Source organism: Mus pahari, chromosome 10 (genome assembly GCF_900095145.1).
Source record: "Mus pahari chromosome 10, PAHARI_EIJ_v1.1, whole genome shotgun sequence".
Classification (NCBI taxonomy): domain Eukaryota; kingdom Metazoa; phylum Chordata; class Mammalia; order Rodentia; family Muridae; genus Mus; species Mus pahari.
The window spans coordinates 87,848,990-87,875,536 of record NC_034599.1 but is presented as its reverse complement, the minus strand read 5'-3'; positions in this window follow the sequence as shown (position 1 = coordinate 87,875,536).

Below are 26,547 nucleotides of genomic sequence, written 5' to 3'. Positions count from 1 at the left end.
GGGAGTGGGTGGGTAGGGGAACAGAGGTGGGGGGAGGGGTATGGGAAACTTTTGGGATAGCATTTGAAATGTAAATAAAGAAAATAATAATAAAAAAGAAAAAAAAAAAAAAGAAAGGAAGAGAGAGAGAGTTCCCATAGAACAATGCAACAATGTTCCTTGTAGGCATTAGAAGCAAACAAATATACCAGTGCCAACAATGGGTACTTAGTTCTGGATTGTCTGGAGAATGAGATCTCATAGCCCCCCCCCCCCCCCCAGACATTATAGGTTATTGCCATTGCTCTTGCTTACCTGTATGATCCTTTTGGTGAAGATACTACACATGTGTCATAGAACACGATGAAATCAAGTTGGAACTAGTCTGGAATCTTTCTCCCTAAAGGCTAGACTTCATATGGAAGGCAGCACACCAGATACCAAGGAAGAGTCACCATCAATTGCACTCAGCTCTGAACTCTTCAAGTTACAGCAGTCACTGGCTTTGCAAAACATACTCACTGATGTCATAGTGGCATGGAAGTAGCCAACCACTTTCTGACTGGATTTAAGTCTGGCTCCACAAGATAAAACTCATACCTGGCACCATTACTGAGCAAAGTACCCTTGGTTAGACAAGTCATGGGCTCTACAGGAAATTATATTACTATTATGCTGCTAGATGTAGATATTATTGAACTGACTTCTAATGACTTACTGGTAAATCCATAGAGACATACATCTCTCAATCCTCAACCAAGAAGCTTCTGTTTTGGAGATTATCTCAGACATCCACAACTAGGCACGGTGCAGAGAATAAAAGACTGAAGAATTCTCAGTATTTCTATATATTTACCATCCCATCACTTGAGACTCAGGAATAATTTCAGAGGGTTGGTGGGTCATCAGAAAAGGCATAAGAACCAGAAATGGTGGTGGATGGGTTCAAGGAAACATCTGGATGCAGAGAGACAGCTACACATACGAACTCACAGTGACTGCGGTACCATGCACAAAATCTGTACAAGCTCATGTCAGACCAAATCCCCACCATGGAGAAAGGATCTGGGTACCCAGTCTCCCCCCTACCTAAGGAGCCATTGTTAGCTGCTGGGAAGGATCCATCTTATTTATGAGCACAGTCCCTGGTAAGTCCACCACAATCCAGTAGACAATCACATATCCAAGAATATTTGGCACAGCACAAATTCTTCTTGAAGGGTTTTCTGAAAAACAAGATACAAAGTTGGTCAGTTATCGAAGAGGGTACGGATCTGTAAAGAGCTGGGGGGAGGGGAGGTGAATATCATCAAAACACATTTTAGGAAACTCTCAAAAAACCAATAAAATGTAAGATAAATACAATCTTAAGAAAGAAATTAAAATAGGACTAAAATCATGTGAGAAGACATACTTGACTCGAAAAGCCCATTTTATGTAAGACTCTAGGACTTGGCTGCATCATGTATTGAACAAACAGAAATTGTCTTCAGCAGCCATTTATGTAGTTCTTACCATGTGCCAGAAATTTTTAAAAATGGGTTACAAACTTTAGAGGGTTTCCTTTAGAGGAGGAAATCAAGCAAGAAGAGGCCTTGACACTTTTTTTGTGGACCACAGTGGGGGTAGTGGGAAAGCTAGGGCAGTTAAAGAGCTGGGACTGGAGAGATGGCTGGTTGGCTAGTGTTTCTCAAAGGGTGGAGACTAAAGAATTCCACAAGTAGTCTGTCTGTCTGTGTCTGTGTCTGTGTCTGTGTCTGTGTCTGTGTCTGTGTCTGTGTCTGTGTCTGTGTCTGTGTCTGTGTCTGTGNCTGTGTCTGTGTCTGTGTCTGTGTCTGTGTCTGTGTCTGTGTCTGTGTCTGTGTCTGTGTCTCTGTCTCTGTCTCTGTCTCTGTCTCTGTCTCCTGTGTCTGTGCCTGTCTGTGTCTCCTGTGTCTGTGTCTCTGTCTCCTGTGTCTGTCTGTGTCTCCTGTGTCTGTGTCTCCTGTGTCTGTGTCTCTGTCTGTCTCTGTATATCTGCCTGCCTGTCTGTCTATCTATCTGCCTGTCTCTCCTTCCTTCTCTCCTTCCAGCTCTCATTTCCCTTGTGATTTCTTCAGTCAGGTCAACAACTGGGCATTATCAAAGCAACTCCAAATGTGTGTCCCCATACAGCATTCCACAACCCAAAATGACATATCCAGGGAGGGCCCGGGAAGCAGGCCCCGCAGAACCCAGAAGCACAATTAGAGATGGAAACTCTTGTGGCTTTGCTAACAGCCTTCTCTAGTCTACAGAGGCTGCTGTGGTAGCCACGGTGGCCCAGAGAGAAGTCAAGAATTCCTCAGGAAGACATCATGGGCTAGAACTTGCTCTTTGTACATTGCAGAGTTTGTGAATTCCTCCTGGGGAGAGCGGTGAGCACGAAGGATAAGGTCTATGTCCTTGAATAACTTCTCTCATTTAAGATTTGAACAAAGTACAAAAGTGTTTAAGTTGCCATTTAGGCTTCCAGAGAACAGAGCGGTGACGAGAACAAGTTGCCATAAAAGGAGAAGTGCTCATTTCCAAACCCATTGCCGAAGTGATTGCTTTACTCAAATTCCAGATTTCCCTCATAAGATACAATACTAGCCAGAGACTCTTGGTTCAGACTGAGCTTGCTGTATCTTAATGACATGTGGGAATTCAACAGTAGGAAACTGGGGAGACATTCTACCTTGAATCGAGTCCAGAGCTGGCATTTGTGGCTAGTGGAAAATAGACTGAGAATATGTTGCAGTGGTATCAAAACTTGGCAGTGGGGGCGGGGGTGGGGAGAGAGAAAGAGAGACTTGGAAATGTTATTTCTTGTAATTGTCATTATATGCTAATGTTTGATATTCTTAGTTTAGCCCTTTTGAATTTTTAAGCTGCTGTGATTTGGCCAGTAAAAAAAGGGCTGTTTATTTATGCACAGTGGCTTCTTAGGCACAGGCTGGTCTCCAGGCAGACTGATTATCACCTGCCGACTTGTTTCACTGAAATTCAACAAAGGGGGCATCTTTTCTGTTAGAAAAAGACAATGCCCTTTTTAAAAGGCCTGGTAATTGCATTCAGTTTAAGTGGAGCCTGAAATAACATCTGAACTTGATCAGCTTCTGAGGCTAATACAGATGTGTCGAGACAGTTTTAGCAGTTTGATGACAAAGGCCCACCTCCCGGGTTCATAAGCTGACAGGCTTTCTTAGAGTTCAGAGACAAATTAAACAGAATGACGAGAGTTACAAGCAAAAGATGAAACTGCCGACAACACGAGCTCACACATCTACCATGGATTTGTTAGTACAGCCCACACTCAGCTCTGATGGAGAATCTGGCTTGGTGGAAAGAGACGTGGTTGTCTTAAGAAGGCTGCTGGTAGAACTGATTTCAGGACTCATGCTTTCTAGTCTTTTGGGATCGGATCATGGACCTTGGCTTGATTCAGGTCAGTTTCAGCTGGCAAGAGCAGAAAAATCACAACCAAGAATGGCTTGCAGAGGGAAGGACTTAGTTCTCCTCCAAGAATACCAGGCTCCCGGGTATCATGGGCAGTGAGGAGGGCTTGGTGCTGGCTCACTGGCTTAGTCACAAAAGTTCCCTGGGTGGTGGCATGGAATGATTTGTGACATGACAGTACTTTGCTCCCCTAGGCGTTTTGGCAAAAAAAGAATTGGCCCCCACTAGGGTGGATTCATTGTTCTTCGTAGCACAGCACCAGAAAATCAGGTTATAAATGGAATAACGCTCTGTGTTTAAGCTAAAGAGCAGCTTGGCAAACATCTGGTGAAGGGGAAGTGGTGTGAGATGGTCACTGCTTATAAATGGAAGAAACATAACTGAGCAAAAAGAGACCAAAAAAAAAAAAAAAAAAAAAAAAAAGAGTATGGGATCTGTAGCCAGAAAGGCCTGTTCTTTGTTAAAGTTCTTCAGGTCCACTCTTGCAAGCTGCACAGGACATCTTTAGATCTCATGGCAACACTCCTCTCTGTGTCCCCACCTGCATACAGTTTCCACCAGCACAAACCCAACTTGTCTGGGTCCCAGGTCACATCCATACCATGGGCAGTACTGGCTGGAGACAAGTCTTTTTTCATGTATCCCATCAAATGCTTAGCACTCCCCTTAAAGATCCAAAGGACCCAACCCAGCAGCTGTCCACCTTCCCCCTTCTAGGTGGCTTCTGGCTTAGCAGTGAGGTTGCTTGTTTCCCACTACAACAGTCAAAAGTACCAAAGCCCTCAGGAGAGTTTCTCACAGGCTTTGAGAAATAGTGTTGAAAATCTGTCCTATTATTTATTCAAGATGCCATAAAAATTTCTGCCAAAGCTGCCCTTTTTGAATCCCAGCCTCAAATGTAATAGTGACTCCGAGCAGCCGGGCACTGGTTGTCTCCAAATTCTCCGAATCAGTTGGTCATAAGTAACCTTTTTCCAAGCGCTCTGATAGCAAAAGAATTTCCCTTCAAAGGAAATAGTACAACCTTTTCTTTATATTAATTTTACCAAGACAATTGACTTCTAAGATGGAAATAAAATTGCCTTACTCTCTAAAATCGTAGCTCTCAGGGAGCAGCCTGCGGCAAAATGATAATCAGAAATATTTGCACGGCGTTATTGGCAAACTTTCTTCATCTCCCTGCCTAATGTCAGGTTTTATGCTTTAGTGTAACTACACATATTGCTTCTGGCAGATGATAAACTTTCACTTAATACTAATCACCTCATCCCAGGGTCCAGAGCTTTCCTAGCAGAGGCTGTTGGTAGAGCAAAGTAGTAGGGTTCAGTAGAGTCTGCCTTTTTAAAAAAGAAATACTTGTATGTACACATGCACTTACCTAGTGTCTGAGCGGCTGCTATGGAAAAGCATTTCATTCATAAATCACCTTTAGACTCACATGGCTATAGCTGATGGGTATGGCCAACATCAGTCGTCACATGACTACAGACGCTGGAAGTTGTTTGAGTCTCCTCCTATTCTAAATGGTGTGAGGGCAGGAACTGTCGGTCTCTGTCTTTGAATTGGTTTCACAAACAGCACAGGGAACACAAGTATAAATCTGGATTTTGGGGGTGGGGAATAAAATGGTCTAACCCTACACTGAACAAGCACACATCCGGAGGAAAGAGAGTGAGTTTCAGAGACAGAAGGTCCTAAGATAAAGCAAGCACTCACTGACGAGTTGTCGTCTTGTAGCTTGACATTCCAAAGTACCAGTTTCTTTACAGAGAATGAGGATAATAATACCAGGCCGTGCACTTAGAAGAGAGTGAATTGAAGTACAATTCTTAACACAGGTAGTCTGTTATCTCCTAGAGTGTCTTGGGTCAGGTTTCAGATGGGGCGGAGACATGCCAGAACAGCATTGGTTCAGTCTAGCATGGCCACTGGTCTCTTCCCATCTTGGTCTCCAGTCAAGAAAGCATCTGGAAAGGGGAAATTTGACAAATGAGTAAAGTAACTCGTCACATAGGAGAGATGTGTGGGAATGATGGCTCCATACTGAGTCTTCATTTGACTTGTCCAATTACTGAGCCGACTGGGGTAAGACGTAAGTGAAAGTGATCAGAGATTTCACTGAAAGGTCCGGACTCAGAATATTAATATTCTCGTTTCATGATTTTTCTAGTTAAATTGAGAGAGAAAAACCTAGTGCAATGGAATCTCCCCAGAATCTACAAATGTGACCCCAGTAAAGACTTCCAGTAATGAGGGATATGGAGCCTAGACTGGCCATTTTCTGTAACGAAGCAAGCCTTTCAGTGTTGGGTCTGGGACGCTAACCCAGCCACATAACCTTGACCTATGATTTGTCCTGCCTATAAGATGTGCTGGGATAAAAGTATCATAGAAATTGTGGGAATGGCTAACCAATGACTGGTCCAACTTGAGGCCTATGCCAGGACAGGGAGCCCATGCCTGTCACTGCCCAGATAGCCAGGAACCAGAGGCTGGTTAGCCCAGAGGCCTAGCAGAGAACCAAATAAAACAAAGAGCTATACTCGTAGATTGGAGTCCACATCTAAACATTAGGCAGAGTTCAGGCAGTCTGGAAGATGGGGAGAAAGGGCTTTGGGACTCAGAGGGATTGAGGATACCACAAAAACATGACCCACAGAATCAACTAAGTAGGGCTCATAGGGGCTCACAGAGATTGAAGCGACCATCAGGGAGCCTTGTGTGAGTTTGTCTTAGGTGCTCTGCATATACCTTATGGTCGTGTAACTTGGTGTACTTAGGAGAATTCTAAAAGTGGGAGTGGGAGCTGTCTCTAACACTTTTGGCTGCTTTTGGGTCCTGTTTTCCTCCTATGGGTGGCCTCATCCAGATTTGATACCTGGAGGGTGTGTGCCCAGTCTTATTGTAACTTACCGTGTGGTGTTCAGCTGAAATCCCTAGTAGGCCTATTCTTTTCTGAAGGGAAATAGAGGAGGAATAGATATGGGGGAGGTGGCAAGGAGGAACTGAGGAGAAGAGGGAGAGAAATTTGGGTCAGGATATAATCTGTGAAGAAAGAAAAACAAAGTGTAAAAGGCAAAAACAGATTGAGAGAAAAAGAGAAAACACATTTTGATTTAGTAATGATGATGATGATGATAATGATAAAGCCCAAATCTGGAATCTTGTGGGGCCCAGCATCTCCACAGTCATGCCTAATGCTCAGTGAATGCTTAGGGAAATGGTCCTGCCCACTGGATCTGACAGAGCCCAGCACTTAGCAGACATCTAGCAAGAAGCTGTACTTTAACATTTATGTCCAAGTGGGAGCTGACATTTTCTGGAGAATGTCTCTCAGAAATACTTGAGTTCACTTCCAGATGGATGGCATCCAAGCAGCACAGAAAATGATAGAGGAGTCTAAATGACTGGGCTAATGCAGCTCTTCCGGGCTGGCTGGTGTGGGGAGCTATAACTGGCTGGCATCTCTAGTGTCTATTGATTGAAGTCTGTAGGAAAGAGAGGGAGCCGGACATACAAGCAGAAGGCACACCCAAAGCAAACTCAGTTCTTAGGTGTGTACATATGAGTTACTAGGGATCAAGCTCTGGCATATTGCCCACTGTCTGCCAATAATTAGCTGTGTCTACTTTAGCGAGTCTTCTGGAACTTAAACGAACCTTGATACAACCTGTCAGTCCTACTGATCTTTTGATTTGTTGTTGCCTTAACTAGATGGGCCAAGGTTTTCATTGCTTATGGTCACTTTGGAATTCATTAGAGCTATATGGTATGATTGTGTGACTCAACTTCATTGGTGGGGTATTTCCCCCCTTTTTGGATGTACCCCATGGTGGTTCCAGAAAGGGAACTCCCAGGGAATTCATATCGATTAAAGCCAGCAAAGCTATTGACTTAGGATTTTGCTTTTTCTGAGAAAGCTTGATTTCATTTTTTTTTTCTAAAGCAATTTGGGACCTTATTTTGGTCACTATTCTTTTGGGGCCAATTTTCTAATTTACAAAATGAAAAGTATAATGGGAGAGGAGATAAGTTTTAAAAAGGGAAAAAAGAGAAACAACTCCGTTAAGGGCAATTGTTCACAAAGAGGGCTGGAGCCAGCACCCTGGCTTTAGCAATTCTAAGCCTGTCATAAAGTAAGTCATTATGAATATGTGGGGACTTGGTGTTGGTTTTACTTTGCTCTGTTTTTCTTCCTTTCCTTTATTTATTTATTTTGAAACAAGAGGACATAATTAGGCTTCTTTCTATAAGTTATCTTTGTCACCAAAGAAAGTTAATAGGTTTTTGAGGGAAAAAAGGGGGGTGGGAGAAGGTTTATGTATGTCAGAGATTTTGAAGACCAGTAGAGAAACCTGGCAGGTTTATGTTTTCATTGTTTTATTGTTCTCCCCAAGAAAATGGCCCATCAAACACTGAGAAGGGAAACAGAAGGGCCTTGGTTCTTGGTACCTTGGTACCATGAACTCATACTCATGTGCTGTGCCTTGAAGCACATGCCTACATATTTAGGAAGGTGAATCACATGCATAAGTACTTAAGAAGGTGAAGCACATGCATGCATATTTAGGAAGATGCAGCAATCTTTAGACTCCATGAGGCTTAGACCCTGTGAAGCTTAGTGAAGCTGGAGTAAGTTCACAGTATTTGAAAGGGCTTCACAGCCTAGTCAATGAAACACCTCACCACAAGGCTAGTGGGTAACTGATTATCTCATTCTTAGCTTTGCAGGCAAAGATCCCAATATAATGGATCACAGATAAGGAAGTTACTAAAATGTATGTTTTTGAGTATTTTCTTGATTTAGCTAGTACATGCAGGAATTTCTCCAAGTTACTAAAAGCAAGGAAATATAAAATGTCTCCCAGCATCAAGAGGTTCAGAGCAATTTGCTTGTTTCTAGTGTCTCATCTTGGAACAGAGAAAATCTTTTTTGATAAGTCACTCATATACTCAGGTGAGTTACACTTATGAGGCACAGTTTATGCTGTTGATTGCAAAGTTTTCTTAAAACCAAAATCCATAAGCAAATAACAAATCAGTACATTAAAGTTTTAGACACTGTCTAAGAGGCCACCAGAAGGAAGGGGGTAAAGTGGAAAGTTTAGTACAATAGAATTAAGTGACACTATTTTTTAAACTGTACTATGCATGCAAATCATGCAAGGATCCCAAGGAAACATAGATTCTAATTTCATGAACCTCTCAGGTATTGCTCAAGTTTCTCAAGCAGCATGAGTGGGTATGTATGTTCTCACTCATAGTTCAAAAAAAGCAGAGATGTTTGAAGATGAATAAATCTAAAAACAAACAAACAAAAACAAAAACCAAAGTCTCTGGGCAAGAAAATCTCAAAATCAGAATGTTGAGGTAAGGAAATAGACATATAGTGTATAATACAACTTATATGAATTTAAATAATTCAAATCAATGTTGTATACAGTGAAATGAGCATGGGGATAATCTCTAATTAGTATTTTAATGTGGGAGGGTGGGGAGGAAGAGTTTGAGAAGATTACACAAATGGCTTTGAAAGAGATACAGTCATTATGTTGGAAGATAGGTGATAGGCCCAAGGGCAGTCACAAAATTTATATACATATGAGTGTATAACTATATATCTCTATATAGATATAGACATATATAGATATATAGATACATACCCCCCACAAACAAATGTGTGTATGTGCACATGTGTAGTAATACCCGCAGGCTTGTGAATGTGTGCGTTAATTCAGCATCCCAACAGAGACTGTACGATCTTGAGTGTTTACTTGTGAGGTTTTGTCATTTTGTTGAATAGTCTGAACTGATTTTACTCTGAGCTAATGTGCAAGACAGTTAGAAGACAGTAAACAGTGCTGTTTCTGAAAAAGAAAACAAAGCTTATTTAAAAAAGAAATATGGCATTTTTTCTCAAGTATTTTTAGCACAGATTTCCGTGACAGGTAATTTTACACATGCTTAATCGTTAACACTTAAAATTGCCAAAGAATAAATGTTGACATTCCGGTAATATCAGAACTCATAACATACTGTGTACTTTTTACAGGCAGCTCTGGTTTGTCATCCCTTGTCAGTAGGATGGATAGACTTAATGGATGGGAATATTTCTGTTATTTTTTCCATTTCTACTCAAAATCAGTTAAAACTCCTGTAAAGGAAATTAAGGGAGGTGTAGGAGTTTAATGAAGAAGAATACTTGTCACAGGATAAAGGTAGGGACCCCCAATAGGTAAATGGTAGACATTAGAATTCATAAAAAATAGACAGTACAACTCATCCACCAACATCCAAAGCTATGCTCCTGTTCATGAGGTTCAAAACAGCTCACAGTGTGGCAGCAGGAAAGGTGATAGTGCCCTGATGATTGAAAAAAAATGTTATTTTTTGAAAAGGGGCAATGTTTCCCCCCCCTGTGGAGGTGTAAGAGTGTCAGTACAGTTGCTTGTTATCAGTTTGGAGTAAGAGTTACTTAGTGATAACTTCTAAGCACTAAACAGGCTTATAGTACCTATAGAATAATCTCTCTTAAGAATCTTACCTAAGTTAGACAATTATGCTTAAGTATCAATCACAATCTTATAGCAGCAAAAGTTTGAAAGAAGTCTCTTTTGGTTTGGATGTTAGGTGAAGATAATGTGGAAACAGAATTATTTACCAGCAAAACTCTTGAGAAAACAGAAGGGAGACAGGCATTTTTTTTTCCAGAAACTCTCAGAATAGGTAAAATTCTGACACCCATCAGTGGAGAGAAAGAAGGAAGGATGGAGAAGCAGAGTCTCATGCTACAGGACCACTATGGAGAAGTATCTGCTGTGTGGAACTGTCTTTGAGCAAAAGGTGAGGGAATGCACGTAATGTAGAAGCACCTCCAATTGCAACCCAGCCCCATGTATAAACATTGGTAACCCCCTGGCGAACAGCACTGGAGGCTGGATGGAATGAGAGGGCAGGCAGTTAGTCTGTGTGTCCAGTAACATTTTCTCTGATGGGAGAGGTCTGTGGTGTATTCCATGACAGCCATCTCACTAATATATGCAAAAGATTTAACTTACTATACTAAGCAAGGAAAGGGATCAACAAGGAGGCTGTAGGGGAGGGGAGGGGAGGACTGATGGAAACAAAGGATGATGGTACACATGAATATGTGATAAAGAAACCCATTAGTTTGTATGCTAACTATGAACTACTTTAAAAACTAATTTTTTGAGATTTTTCTTAGTTTTCATTTTATGTGTATGGGTGTTTTGCCTGCACTTATGTCTGTACATCATGTGGAGGCTAGGAAAGGACAATAGATCATTGTGAGCTGTCATGTGGGTGCTGGGAATTGAATTCAGGTCCTCTAGAAAGGCAACCAGTGCTTTTGACAGTTGAACCGTCTGGCACCCAAAATATGGAATTTGAAAGCAAGGCACACATTGACTAGTGAAAATGGCTCCCAAAGTCTTGTATATTTTAACACTGGTCCCAAGTTGGTGGAACTGTTTGGGAAGGATTAGGAGATGTGGCTTTGTTGGAAGATGTATGTCACTGAGGTTAGACTTTGAGGCTTCAAAAGACACATACAATTCCCAGTGTCCTCTTTTTGTCTCATGGTTATGTCTCAAGATGAGCTCCCAGCTACTGTTCCAGTGTCATGATTGCATGACTACTGCCATGATCCCTTAATGATGATCATGGTTATGTACTTTAACCCTCTGAAACAGTAAGTCCCAAATAAACACTTTCTTCTGTAAATGTCCTTGGTCATGATATTTTATCATTACAATAGAAAAGTAACTAAGTCTATTAGATTAAACTCAACAGCATAACAGACCATTTTTAAAACCTGATATATCCTTGTTTATATAAAAGTCTAAAGTCTAATAAGGTATTTGGTGAGGAGGCTTTTATATAAAAAAATCAACTACCTCCAGCTCTTCTCATCTAGGATGCTCAAGTCATTATACAGCTAAGAAAAGAAGAATGAAGAATCACAGGACTCAGGTGTAAAATGTTGGATGCTTAGAAGTGATACTTACCACTACCATCCATGCTTCATCCATTAGAATGTAGTTAGCTTGATTGCAAAGTAAAGAGGAAGACACTTACAATGACACTCATTTGTAATGAGAATTATGAAATTTGGTGTCATTAAAAAAAAAAAACCCACACCGAGATAGTATAAGAATATGTTCTCTTTTTAGTGCCTGCTTTGGACGGTCTATAGCAGCTGACTATGATTTGCCTTGTGCTCCAGGAGAGGCATGGCATTGACAGATGCAGATGTTTTCTGTGATTGTGTGATGTTTGGAATTCTGGGAACTTTTCAGAGGGCATATAAGTAAAGGCTAGGGCCTGTAGAGGCAGGGTTAGTGGTTATAGATCATTCAGGGGGTTGGTTGTAATTTGTTAGTAGTCCTTTCTATGAAGAAACAAGAAAGAAATTAGATCATTCTTCCTCTCTCCCTCTCCTCTCCCCCTTCCCTCCCTCTCCTCCCCCACCCCTCTCTCTCCTTTATCCTTTCTCTCGTATTTAGTAATAGGGCATGAAACCAAGGGGATAAAGTGAGGGAAAAGAAGGACCCACAAAGTAGCAAAGACAAGCTACACTCACTGCCAATATTTGCCATAATTTAGACTATAACCAGTTAGTGAATACTCTGCAGACATTTAAATGATGTCATTAAAGCTTATTGTAAGTTTCATTAGAAGTTATTGGCAAATCAGTATTTAAGTTTATACGCATAGTACATTCATGGTTATATACTATAGTTAGAATTAACATAAATGTACAGATATTAAATTATATATAAACATAAACAAATAGATAAAACACAACTTTAACTGGGTATGGTGACCCATACTTGTAATCCTAACATTTAGGAAGAGGATTGTGAGTTTGAGACATCCTGGGTTGTATAGCAAGAAGCTATTTCAAAGTAAACAAAGCAAAATATAACCATAAAAAGTAGTTGAAACGTATGCAAAGGAACAACCTAAAGAAATCTCCTAAAGTATTAAAAAGATTGTCTTAGCAAGTCCCATCACAGATATTTTATTTCTCTTTTTTTAACTTTTAAAAATATCAATATTTTATTTTATTTTACGTATGTGGATGTTTTGCCTGAGTGTGTGTATATCTGTGTACTATGTGTATGCCTGGAGCCCTAGAGGCTAGAAGAGGGAATCTGATTCACTGAAACAGGTGTTAGAGACAGTTGTGATCTATCGACAGTTGTGATCTATCGAGCATGGGAGCTAGGAACTGAACCTAGGACCCCTGAAGGAACAGTGCTCTGAACTGGTGAACTATCTCCAGACCCTCTCTATCTTTTTCAAGTTTATAGTTAAGGTTGCTTTTCATGAAGAAAATTTATTTTAAAAAAGTAAAACATTTTAATCATCTATTTCTTAATTGTTTATTTATTCTGACAGTTTCACAAATACATAAACATATTTTCATCATATTCACACCAGCACCCCCATTTGATCCCCTTCTGACTCCTTCTGGAAACTTCCTCTACCCACCAAGTCCTTCTCCTCTTTTTTTTTCCACCCAAGTAATCCACTGATGTTAATTAGGGTTGTTTGCATGTGCATAGCTATGGGTATATTCACTGGCATATGAGCAAGTTTCCAATGGCTATACCACTGCGTAAAATGATCCCCTCCTCCCTGAGATTCCCAGCAGCCATCAAGTGTCAATCATTCCTCAGACAGAGTGCACTTTTTGTGTGTCAACTTGACACAGCAAGAGTTATCAGAAAGGAAGGAGCCTCCTTGAGAAAATACCTCCATGAGATCTAGCTGTAAGGCATCTTGTCATTAAGTGACCAGTGGCGGAGGGCTCAGCCCATTGTGGGTGGTGCCATCCCTGGGCTGGTGGTCCTGGGTCTATAAGAAGGCAGGCTGAGCAAGCCAGAGAAATCAAGCCAGTAAACAGGGCTGCTCCATGGCCTCTGCATCAGCTTCTGCCTCCAGGTTCCTTTCCTGTTGAGTTCCTGTCCTGACTTCCTTCCATATTGAACAGCAATATGGAAGTGTAAGGTGAATAAACCCTTTTCTCCCCAGCTTGTTTTTTGGTCATGGTGTTTCATCACATCAATGGAAACCATAACTAAGACACAGAAGCTAAACTATTTTAAAATCTTTTTGGTTTGTATTTCTATAAATATTTTATGTTTGTTTATTTTTTTTACATTTTAACACAAAATTTTAAATGAAAGGTATAAAGTTACTGGGATATTAGTAGGATAAAGATTTTTTCTTTTTTATAAAAATAGCTCCTCTTTGGAAAGCAAGCAAAAATATTATGGGAAAAATAATAATCCATTAAAGACAATTCCCTTGCAATAATTACAAAAAATTTGAAATTCAAATTTCATGATATAATTTGTTTATTTTAAAAAATTATGTGCTTTAAAATTTTTAAATTGGTATTGATTTCTGAATCTTAAATTTTAAGGAATATGCTTCTTGTTAACAGGGTTAATCTAGACACAGATAATATTATCTACGTTTCTCCTTTCTATGACAAAGTCCCTGACAAGAACACTTTAAGGAGAGAAGGGAGGGCTGGTCTCAGGGGCACTACAGCTGTGAGCACATCTGTGAGGTGGCTGGCCCCTCTGTGCCTGACATCGGGTAACAGTGCAGAAGGCATGTGTTACAACTGAAGACCAGGCTGGGGATGGTGTCTGTAGACATAAGGGCCCTTCTTCTCTGTAGACATAAGGGCCCTCACAGACATGTAGATAACTATAAACCTGGCCAGGTTCCCAATCACAACCGACCATCTCAGTGGGCCCAAGTGATCTTATGAGATGTACACACCCTGCTCTCCTCGCCCTGCTCTCTGTGCCTAGCAACACAACTCCTGCTGTCCACAACTGATACTCTGGCCTTCTTCAAAGCCTCTCCTTAAAGGTTAGTATGATTTAACTAAACGACAGCTTTAATGTCAGGCAGTACTGTGGCCAGTAAGCCACCCCTGATAAGTTAGGATTCATACCATACACATCTGTTTTAAAACTAGTGTTTTAAAATACAGTAACACACACACAACTTTAAAAACAGCAGCTTATATATTTACAGTAAATATAAAATTCTGCTTAGATATCTTGGTATGAAGTGAAAAATAATCTCAAATTTAGTTCTTTTCAACACCACTCTGCCTTTTTCAAACTAAATTATTCAGACTCCAGCCATCTCTTTAGAAGCCATTTCTTGGTTCTCGGCTGGCACGCAGATGGGAGTAGAGCCAGCTTAGTTTTCTGATTGGCTTAAGGTTACTGCAGCAGCTGGTCTTGGTCTCTGGGGAAGCTGGTTGGTGTGATCTCTGCCTTTCTAATGAAGAGGCTCCCACCCCCACCCCAGAGTCTCCAGATCTTAACTTGCCATATGCAAATACCAGCAGCAAGTTGGCATAATTTCCAAGCAGCGCTATTTATGTGATGTATCCTCGCAGCGATCATCTCTTCCTGGGCTAGTTTTGTACTCATTACCAGACTACTCTGACTTAGAATACCCTTGAAATTCATTTGCTTAAAATAGCGGGTTCTAATGCATTTGTTTTGTTTGTATTAGATTTCTTTGGGGTGGCAGTTCTTAAGCAATGGAGCACGGCAACAATACCTGGACTGGTTTTGTGTGTAAATATACTTCTGTAAACTCATACCTGGGGTTTGTTCATTTTGGACTTTGTTGTCCACTAGAGCTCACTGTGACCAAACACACATCAGGTCTATGTTAGAAATCAGGCCTTTCCNCCCCCCCCCCCGCCAGCCTTCCCTCAAGGCCTCACTGACAGAAGCCATCTCATCATCCACTTCCACCAAATATGACACATTTCCATCGTCTCTACTAGTTGTGCATTTACCCTATGTGTACTCTTTAAAGGTCACCACCATCACAGATGCTTTCTTATTCTTTCTCTGTTGCTCTGTCTGTCTGTCTGTCTGTCTATCTGTTTGATGTCCCCACTCTGAGATGCGCCCCTCCTCAATACATCTTTTGCCTAATGTAATCTTTATGGCAGAACCCACCAAGGTATTTCTGTTACTAAATCCCATCAGTTCAGGACTACCTGTAATCTTTGAATATTTGTAAATCACTGGATCTTTTATTTTTGCCAGCTATTCATTTTATTTACCAGTACTCAATTTATAGGCCCAGACATTCATCCTAACCTACAGAGATGGAGGTGTAATTTGTTCTTTTTATACTAAGATTATAGGTAGCGATTATTTCTAGTAACACTGCAATAAGAAAGTCAGACACATTCATTAATTGACTTAAATTTTTATCAGCGCTCTGGCTTGCTTGTACGGCTTACCTAACAATGGTCCCCTATCTCAGGGTTATTGTCTTGCTTTATGGCTAATTATCACTATTTTATGTTTCCTGTAATCTCTTAAGCAGGGTCAAGTAACACCAGGCACAGACCCTGTGTAACTCTTGCCAACAGAGAAATGTTGACTTACTTGGTTTCCTTCCAGCCTTGTCTTATTTGAGCACTTTCTTCCTTAGCAATTCCTTATACTGTCTTAAGTACTATTTATTAGAAATTTGTGTTCACAGTTTTTATCTCAATGGTGTTTAGCTTTTACATCTATGATTATTCTGAGTGATTTTCCATTCTGATTCCTCATGATATTAATGAATTAAGCATACTACTAGATTGATTTATCTTTCCTCCTTAACTTGAGTCCAGTAAGATTCACCATTGAGAGGCAACATATGTATTCCCACTGAATACTGAGCAGAGGAAGTGGCTCATGCTGTGATTGGGGGGGGGATGGCTGGTTACAGGAGGTTACAATGTCCTCCTCAGTGTTCTTTACTCCTGGTTTTCCTCATTCATTACTTGTGAGGACAGTGGCAGAAGTCTGAATAAACCAAAAGCTGGTTGACTTTGAACTTGAGAAGTAGTTAATGCTGCTAGTTATCCTCAAATTAGTTTTGCAATTTTATGTGAAGGCCTATGGAAGTGATGTGAGCAAGGTGCATTTGCCAAAACAGCCTTGTTTGATATAAAACATATAAGCTAAATTTAAACTTCAGGGATGATTCTGAATGTGTCATAGTTTTGGATTGTTGGCTTACAATTAAATGAAGCCAAACTCAAATCCAATTCATGCAAACAAATGATGACTTTCTTTTTTTCTTTCTTTTGAAATGGATGTTTTTGGTTTTGAGATACTAGGAGTTAGAGCCTGGTAGGCAGATAGGCAGGGAGAAGGGTCAAAAGTAGGTAACAAAGACGGCTAGATTCCCAGATAGCCATCTTCTTCCTCAACCTCCTGACCTGAGACAGAAAGTCTGCTGGGTTTTTGTTTCCCATCAGCAGCCCCCGCTGATGGACTCCCTGGGCAAGGTCAAGGCTGCATTACCATTCCTCAACAGTTGCCTACTAATCAACCATCCTGACTTCACATAGACCAACCCTAAATCCGGGGAGGAAACCCTTCAAACACTCCATGTTTCTTCCCCAGCTCTGAGAAGAAGCTGGCTTCACAGAGGGTCTTTTTCTCTGTGTGTCTGCTGCACGTGTGTCGCTCCTCACTCCCAAGAAATGTCTTTGCTCAACTTCCTGTCTCTGATGCTTGCAATTTCTCTGTTAACAGCAACTGTGCTTTATATTTTTTCTACCTTTTACCTATTTAACTTGCAGAATCAAAATGAGCCCCATCAAGACTCCTTGCAAGTATTGCTTTCTCAGATGTGTACTGTATTTATATCATTTGCCTCTACCCTTCTACCTCTGCTGTGCCCCCTATGCTATTTTTCCTCAAATTCATAGCCTCCCTGTCCATAGGTGCAGTAACCAGTACCCCATAGTTACTTCCCCTAAGAGAATAGCGAACAGTTGCACAGTTCTCACATTTGGACCAGTCTCACATTACGGTTTTCTGTGATGGTCACTCTCTGTGGCAAACAAAAAAATTCTTTGATGCGAGGTAGAAGTCTATGGATATAAGTGTATGTGTTAAGAATGCAGGTAGACGTCAAACTGGTTTAGCAGTCGGAGGTTCTCTTCTAGGTTCCAAGGCCTCACCAGCCATGAGTAGTCACCAGCCAAGGGTAGTCACCAGTCATGGGTTGTCACCAGCCATGAGTAGTTGGCTAAATTTACAGTGCCAGGCCTGTATTCCCTCTTATTTAGTAGGCTTTAGGTGCAGTTAGATATTTCTGGTAATCACCAAGATAACAGACTACTGCACTTTTAGGAATCTCACATGCCAGTCATTGTTCTGGCTTGTAGGCATCACCTCTGGGTAGAGACTATTGATCGCTCTTCTTCCTTGGCAGCCTGCAGGGCACTTCCTGGTACTATGCAAGTTAGTTCTCAGGAAGGAGGCTTCCAGGTCAGATCCCTCTGAGTACTATGGCTAAAGCACAAGACATGCAATCAAAAAGCTGACTAAAGTAGGAAGTCAACTTGAGACCTCAAGAGAAAATTATCACACTGGATAAGGAAATCATCTATTGTGTATTTATTTTTTTATGCAAACTAGAAGAAAAACTTAGTGAGGAAATTGAGATTCTGGGGAAAAACACAGAAATGTTGGCTAAGGAAAGCAGTGAACCAAATAAAAACACAACGCAAAGCATCACCAGCCATTCTGAAATTTGGCTAAGGGAATTCTTAGGGGACTAGACCATCCTTATGAATGATTACATTTAAAGTTATGAGATCTCAAATAGACAACTCAGTGATTCACATGAAGATCTAAATAAATGAATAACAAGCCAACCCATAAGGCAGCAGATAATAAGTAATAATAAGGATAGGGACAGAAGCCAATGAAATGGAAATTCAGAAAATAATGAGTGGAATCAATTGGAGTTAATTATTTTGCAAATACAAGGCAGACTGACAAAACTCTAGCCAACATAATAAAAAGAGAAGGGGTAGAACCACAATGAATGTAAATTATAGAGAGAATGGGGGATGATACCAGATTACAGTTAAACCCAGAGGACTATTGGACAATACTTTGAGAACTTATTTTTTTTTCCAAATCCTAGGGAACCTTGAAACAAATAGACAATTTCCTAGACACATCCATCCTGCTAAAGTTAAATTAAGGGGATGTAAGTAATATAAACATGGTGCTTACAAGTCATGAGATTGAAGCAATAATAGTTTCCCAGAAAGAGAAGCCAAGGATAAGATGGATTTAATAAAAAATGCTACCAAGCCATCAAAGAGGAGCTAACTCTAATGATCCTCAAAGTGTTTCATAAAGAAGAAGGGAAATGATATATGGATCTGTATGTGGTGGCACATGCTGTGTAATCCTACTACTTGGGCGATAGAGACAGGAGATTTAGAAATTCAAGGTCATTCTTGGCCACATAGTGAGTTCCAGACAACCCTGACCATGCAAGACTCTGCCTTAAAATAAAGAGAGAGAGCACTATCAAATTAATTATTTAAAACCTGGAAAATATATGTAGACAGAACAATAACAACAAAAAAACCCTACAGGCCAATTTTCCTAAAGAACACAGATGCAGAAATTCTTACTATAACACTTGAAAAGTGAATTCAAGAACACATTAAGAGGATCATTCATCATGGCTAAGTTGGTTGCATTCCAGGAATGCAAAGTTGTCTCAACGTACACAAATTCAGCAAATGTAATTCAACACAGATAGAAGCTCAGGGACAGAAGAATAATAAAAATGTTACCATGTGTGAAAAACAGAATTAAAACCAAGACTACTGTGGTGGCACAAATAAAGCTTGCAATTTACACAGTTCTGGAGAACCCAAATGGAACTCTGAAGAATCCATTCTCGTTTATTTCATTTTTCTTTTAATCCTAAATTTGCCAAAGGAATTTCAAAGCAGAACTTGCTTTGCCTATGTTGCTAAAGCAAACCCTGCTCCCTGTTCTTCTCACCCAGTAGACCTAGCATTAAAAGTATAAGAGAAAGAGAATAGTCACTGGGCAGTTAGCCCCATCTTCCAGTGTGAGGGCAGGAGAGAGGAAGAAGCAGAGAGAGGTGTCTGGTACTCCCTGCTCATCCAGAAGTTCCAGACATATGACTACCCCTCCCCTAGGAGCAGACATGACACAGTTGGCAGACTGGATCAGGTCCCCTTCCACGGTGCAGTGTGTGTAACAGGTACTCAACCATTATGGTGGCAATTAGCAAAGTTGGCGGCTCTATCATTTTAGTAAAAGGAAATCATCTTTGGCTGTCTTCCTAATTAGGGTATTGGTAGGTTGAAGTTGGAGTTTCTAGTGTAAACAACTTGAAGTGGATAAGGCTTTACTTGAAAGGATGGGATGTCTTGGTTGCAGACAAAAGAGAGAATCAATAACTTATTGAGAGGCAATTCTGAGTTTCTATGTGAATCAGAGCTCTATGGTTAGAAACACAGGCTCTAAATTTGAATCCAAACTATACTACTGACAAGGTATACAGCCATGGGTCAATCCTTTCATCTCCTTCCTCAGATTTTAACCTTTAAAATGAGAAGAACTATATATAACATCTGTCTTTGCAGTACAGACTTTGTCTTTGTCTAGAAGGAAGCTTTGTCCTTGACTGCATTGGGAATGTGGCCTATGAAAGAACTAGAATGTAAGACTAGCTATGTGCGTACTTAATCATGGAGGCAAGCTAAAGACTTTGGCCACATGAGCGTCCATGTTTGGTAATGCTCTGCTGTTACACAGAGGGGTTACAAAGATTAATAATTATACAGGGACAAGATGTCTGAAGCGATGTGGGAAACCCTGTAGATGCTGCAAAATGTTCCTCCTGTAGCTGACTTTGATCTGTAGTATTTAACTATATTCAATTCTAACTGGAAGTATCTCATTCTTTAGTGAATGGCATGTGTTATTCTACTCATTGACAAGAAGTGTCTGTCCTTCAGGACAGATACGTGTTCCTTAAGTAGCACAGGCTCTGGCTGTGCACTCTCAGGGCTTCGTAGATCAACGTAGACAATTATCATGCTCAGGGAGAGTATACTGTGAATGAATTCCCCGGGGTTGTTTTATCTTAAATCTCTTGATGTGATACCATGTTGTAGGTGAACAGCTTGAGAAGCATGCTTGCTTGGCATAGAAAAGTATGGGAAAATATTGCAAAAGCCTCATTCAACTGAAATTTATACTTCGCCTCTGGAATTCTATCTGGACTACTGTGTTATGGGAGGACTTAGTTGGTTTGGTTTATTTTATTTATTTATTTATTTTATGAAAAAGGTAATGTTCATTGAGGTTAGCATGTGAGAGTCCTTAGTTGTGGTCAACCTGGGACACATCAGCATATTTTTGGATTATCAAGTAACAGGAAGGTAAAGGAGAAATGCCTTTGAAGGTCGATTAACATGGGAATTTAGAGCATGTACAATAACAGTCTACAATGGTATGCCCAAAGCCACTAGGTTCCAAGGGTTCCAAGAAGTTTCCTAAGTCCTAGTGGCTCAACTTTTGACAGACACATTTGAGTTACACATGTTAGCACAAGGTATTTTAAAAATGTGTTGGGAGTCTAATAATGTTAAACACTTTGGTATTGCAGATATTTTTCTTATCTACTTAAAAGAAATTAGTATAATATTTTTGGAGATTACTTTTCATATGTATTGAAATATTAGCAATATATATTTTCTATATAAGTTTTTTTTAAAAACCATTAGTGCCTTTGGCTCCATAATAACTTTGAGGAATTAAATGAGCAGATAGTAGAATCATTATTTTCTAAAGTAAGACAGCAGGGCTTAAAAATTTCAGACATGCCAAAGGTAAGCAGAAAGAATCAGATTTTCTCACCCCTAATTCAGTGAAGTTAGATTTCTTTCATTCTCAACAGTTCATGATTCCAGACATACACAGGCTAGTTTGGATAAGAAGGAGTGAACCATTTCTTTTCCATTCGACTACTCTTGTGTGATAATCCCACTGCTAATTGTCATGAAATGAGAAGATGCAATATTTCTACAGTAGGAACAAAATCCACTCCTACCTTTACTGTGCAACTCCTGAGCAACTTAATGTCTAAGTCTCAGCATTAGCAACATCTGAGAGAACCACTGTAAGTGAAATGATGCTAAAAAAGGAAAAGGGTCTGACATTTGCCAAAGACATTGTTCAAATGTTATGACCTATTTTTTCTTTTAATGAAAGGGAGCATTGATTAACTTGGTCTTGATTATGATAGTTGTGAGTTTAGAAAAGAGAGTTAGGGGGTTGTTTGCCAAATTTTTACATTTTATTTCCACATATTCCTGGTTTACAGACAACAATTGCTTTTAACTGTAGTTTTGTGGTTTAAACATTCATGTTTGGTTTGAATGATCTCTGGAAAAATCTTGGTCTATGGGTGGTCTAAAACTGGATGGTTTTGATGAAACTGTTTATTCTGCATGTAAGTCAGAAACAATCCTGTTTTGACTTTCCTGCCCTGGATAGTATCATGTTTTACAAACATATGAAAGAAACATGCTGATGTCAAAAACAGAGGCGCTTTCATTCAGGACAAACAACCCTCCCTGTCATAAAGATTTGCTGCAGGCATATTTGTACACTCTGTCTGACTAATGGCTATATCATATTTGGCTACAGAAGTTGTTTGAGTCATCAACATAGAGATAAACAAAGCTTACTTTATGATGAATGTGCTATGATATTGTTTTGTGATTGGGAAGAAACCACAGAACCACAGCGACCTCAGCTAGAGTGAAGAGAGAGCATTTGCATTTATGTCTGTGGAAGCCTTGTCATTGGATATTGTCACCGAGACTTAGACAGTCATCATCTGTCTGTGATACCATAGAGTCCTTTCCCATCTCTCTAACAGGAGAATGCTTTGCTCCTCAGTGCTTTTCCTTTTTCCTCAGAAGTTTGATGTAGACTGACTTCTTCACCTGGGAGAATTTACTTCCCCTACCTCATGCTTGATTTTACTCACACAATGACATCTGAGCTTCTGAAAAAGCAGAGCCACACCAGTCTTGTTTTCAAGCTTTCCAGCCACTCCCAGTCATGCTTCACCATCCATCCCAGAAGGAGAAAAGAAAGCTGTCATTTACCAGGGCTGTTGTCTGCACCCAGCATAGTGTCACCTAAGGAGTTTAGGAGATGCTGTCAAAGCCAAGGTCACTCCCACAAGGTGGTCTGATTGCACTTCTATAATGTTTTCCTCTATAAGGTAGCAATTATAATTCCTATCTCCAGGGCTAACTATGTCTCTGCTCCTTGAGAGCTGGAAGCTTTTCTTGTGTCTACAAATGTCTACATAATACTTACATTGAGAACTTCTAACATCCGTGGCATAGTCTTATATATTTTTATTTCCACTTGCATAAAAATAACTGCATGATAAAAACAAAAGGAAAAAATGTGAATAATTAGTTTCAACATAATAATTGTGTATAAGTACTAAGAAGAGTAAAAATTAGCAAAATTCAATATCAATACAGTTTTGAACTTTTACAGTGTTAGGAACTATGCTAAATATTTCTCAGGAATTTTCTAACTTAGAAATAAAAACTGAAGCTCTCCTGAGTTTGGTCTTGTCTAAGGTCATATGTCTATCAAATGACAGTGTCAGTTCTTTAGCACTTCTATGAGCTAATACATTAACATCTTAACTGTCCTTATTGCTGTGTCCCCTGGCCAAAAGTATCAGTCTCATAGACTCAGAGAGGCCGTTATAGAAGGCATTCTGTTGGGAGCTGCTCCTCCTCCTAGAATTGTTTCTAAATTGTAAAAGAATGCCACACAGACCCAATGAATGCTAGCTGCTAAATAGTCTTTCTTTAGATTTACAGAAACCAGAATGTTAGATGGTCTTCATATATTATCTAAGTGAGCAACGCTTCTTGTTCATTAGCCTTGTGCATCAGCTAACGCAGAACATGTAAGTGTTTGTGGATTTTAACTTTACCTTTGCCTAAAGTGTTGTAAACCTATGCTTCCAAAAGGTTGAGATTAGCTGTGGTATTCTGGAATATGTGTGTATGTGTGTGTGTGTGTGTTGGGGGGACACCCATTGAATGACCATAAAACAAAACAAAACCAAACAAAAAACAAAAAAATGACAGCAATTCACCCATCAAGTGGTCTAAGCCCATTCACAAAGGTAGAGTCAAGAACATGGTCTTTCCTGGAGAACGGTGGTTTCTATCTTTTTAAGTTCCCAGTACTTTTGTCTATCAGTGATTTTCTTCCACTAAGAATTGGTGTTTAGCTTAGAATACCCAAGATACAATTTACAAAACATAAGAAAACCAAAAAGCAGGAAGACCAATGGGGGGGATACTTCATTCCTCCTTAGAATAGGGAACAAAATACCCATAAAAGGAGTTACAGAGACAAAGTTTGGAGCTAAGACAAAAGGATGGACTGTTCAGAGACTGCCCACCCGGGGATCCATCCCACCATCAGCCAGCAAACCCAGACACTATTGCACATGCCAGAATGATTCTGCTGAAGGGACCCTGATATAGCGGCCTCTTGTGAGGCTATGCCAGTGCCTGACAAACACAGAAGTGGATGCACACAGTCAGCTATTGGACGCTTTGACCATAGTGCAGCTTCTTGATGAGGTCAATATAATCAGCTGAGATTACAGAAAGGTGGCCACGCCCACTTCGTATGACTCAGGCCTAGAGTCCTTAGCCAGGTTGTCCCAGTGCTTTTCCTTCAGTGACTTCTGGCCCAAACCCTCATTTCTTTTTGTTGTGTTTTGTTTTGTTTTGTTTTGTTTTGTTTTGTTGTTTAATACAATATTCAGCTTTGACTAGGTGGTGGGGTCCATAATTGTAATTTAGACATTAGCCTTAGAGAGGACTTTTGCACTATAAATGGGAATGCTTCCAAAGTATTAGGTATGTAATGTATACATTTTAAAAACATAAATTGAGATGCTTCACTTTCGATTTTGTTTTTTTAAGTACAGCATAGACTGGTTGGACGATATCCTCTAAGAACATTTTCAGTGAAAGATTTCTACAAACTAAGTGAAAAAAAAATCCTAGAAAAAACAAACTGCATGCATTCTAATATCTGCTGGAGAACTTACCCAAGTCTATAACTTAAATGTAGGATAAAGGGTCTGAGTGGTCATACATCAGCACGGCATGAATTATATTGTTTTGAGATATAAAGTGTCTGTCCTACAATTTATGGATGTAGGCAGTTCTATGAGTGCTTTGCTGGCATCTTACCCTTCTGAGAACAGCCAATAATTATCTTAATATCTTCTGAAATGATCTACAAGTAATTGAAATTGATGACAACTTGAGTGGTGCCAAACGACTTGGCAGAAAGTCAGGGCCTTCTCTGAACATGGGCATTTGTGATGACCTGCTCTGTAACCTAATACAATGTGATCTGATGGACACAGTGTAACACCAGGCGCCTCATCCAAAGCTGGGGATGTTGCTCTTGCAAGCCATCAACATGATAAAAAAATATGGCTTTGAAGTGTTGAATGCAAGCACTGGTGTTGAAAAGGATTCATAGTCTTTTATCTGTTTGCTATTTGGACATGAAAGTATTGTGTCTAGGATAGCTGGCCTAGGAAAGTAAGCTGTAATATGCCCAGAAGGCTCTTCGGTGCTTCATCAGCCAGATGTAATAATAAGTGGCTCGATAGATGGAGGAGGGTTAAGAGCAGACACAAAGCTTTAACCAGTGCTATTCTGCACCATTGTTTCCCAGGGTTAGCTTTGCCAGTTGTTGTATTCGCAAAAAGACAATTCACTTGTCTTGACATTGTCTCTTTGGTATTTTCAGCAATGTATTATTTCCCTAAATATGTCACTTTCATAATCTTTCCCAAAGACTAAGTAGGGGTTGAGTTCAGCACAATTCCTATTCCATCTGACTTGGAAAATCACAGTGAGTATCACCCTTCAATGTCCATCACCCTGGATCACACCTGTCTACTTCATTACAGTCTTCTTACATTGCAACACTGAATGCTTTCTACTCAAGAATAATTCTCTCTCCCTATGTGTCTCTGTCTTTCTGTCTCTCTCTGTGCTTGAAAAGATAATGTCAACATTGATGAGATTTTGAACCAAAGCTAATTATTTCTTGTTGAGTTCTTTGACAATTTCATCCAATCAATATATGCAATTCATATAATGCATATTTATATTATATATTGTATAACATATACAATTTACTATTTATATTGTATATTATATAATACACTTATACAATTGAATAATTTATATACAATTTATATAATACATTTTGTAACTCTTTCTCCATACTTTATCTCTGTCCTCACCAACAGTCTCTTACCTATACCTGTCCCAGATTCATAACTTTTAGTTTTGTTTTGTGACCTATTTATTTTAACTAGGGCCATCTGTGTGATCATTAGATTGGGTAGCCAGTCAGTGGTATTGCAACTAAAGGCAATGACTCCCATCTTTCCTGAGTCTGTCTATAGGACATAGGTAAGTTGTGAGGGTTAGGACTCCCTAGGCCTTCTCTCTGTCTGTGTCTGGCTGCTGATGAGCTTATGTAAACCCCAGACATTTATGTGAAGTTGTTGAAAGTTTGTGATCACCATAGCTGTGTATTGACCAGTAGAAAACATTTCTCAGCCTCCCACCCTCCCTGCTTTATCCTCTGGTTCTTATATTCTTTCCACCAATTGTCAATAATGTTCCCAGAACTTTGGAGAGTAAGGTATAAATGCCTTATTTAGGAGTAAATACTCAACCATCATTTATTCTCAAGTTTTTGTGTAGTCATGAATCCCTGCATTTACCACAGTTCACTCAAAAAAGGTTTCTTTGATTAAGGCTGAAAGTAGTAGTTGTTTACTGCTATAAAAACTATATTTACCTGGCCCCATATGTGACAGAAGATGGCCTTGTTAGATATCAGTGGGAGGAGAGGCCCTTGGGTCTGAGGGTGTTCAATGCCCCAGCATAGGGGAAGGCCAAGGCAGGAAGATGGGAGTGGGTGAGTGGGTGGGTGAGCATCCTCATAGAGGCAGAGGGAGTGGGGAATGAGATAGGGGGTTCCCAAAGGGGAGAGCTGGAAAGGGAAAACATTGGAAATGTAAATAAAGAAGATATCCAATTAAAAAAAAAACTATATTTAGAAGGTGGTTTAGCACTATTTC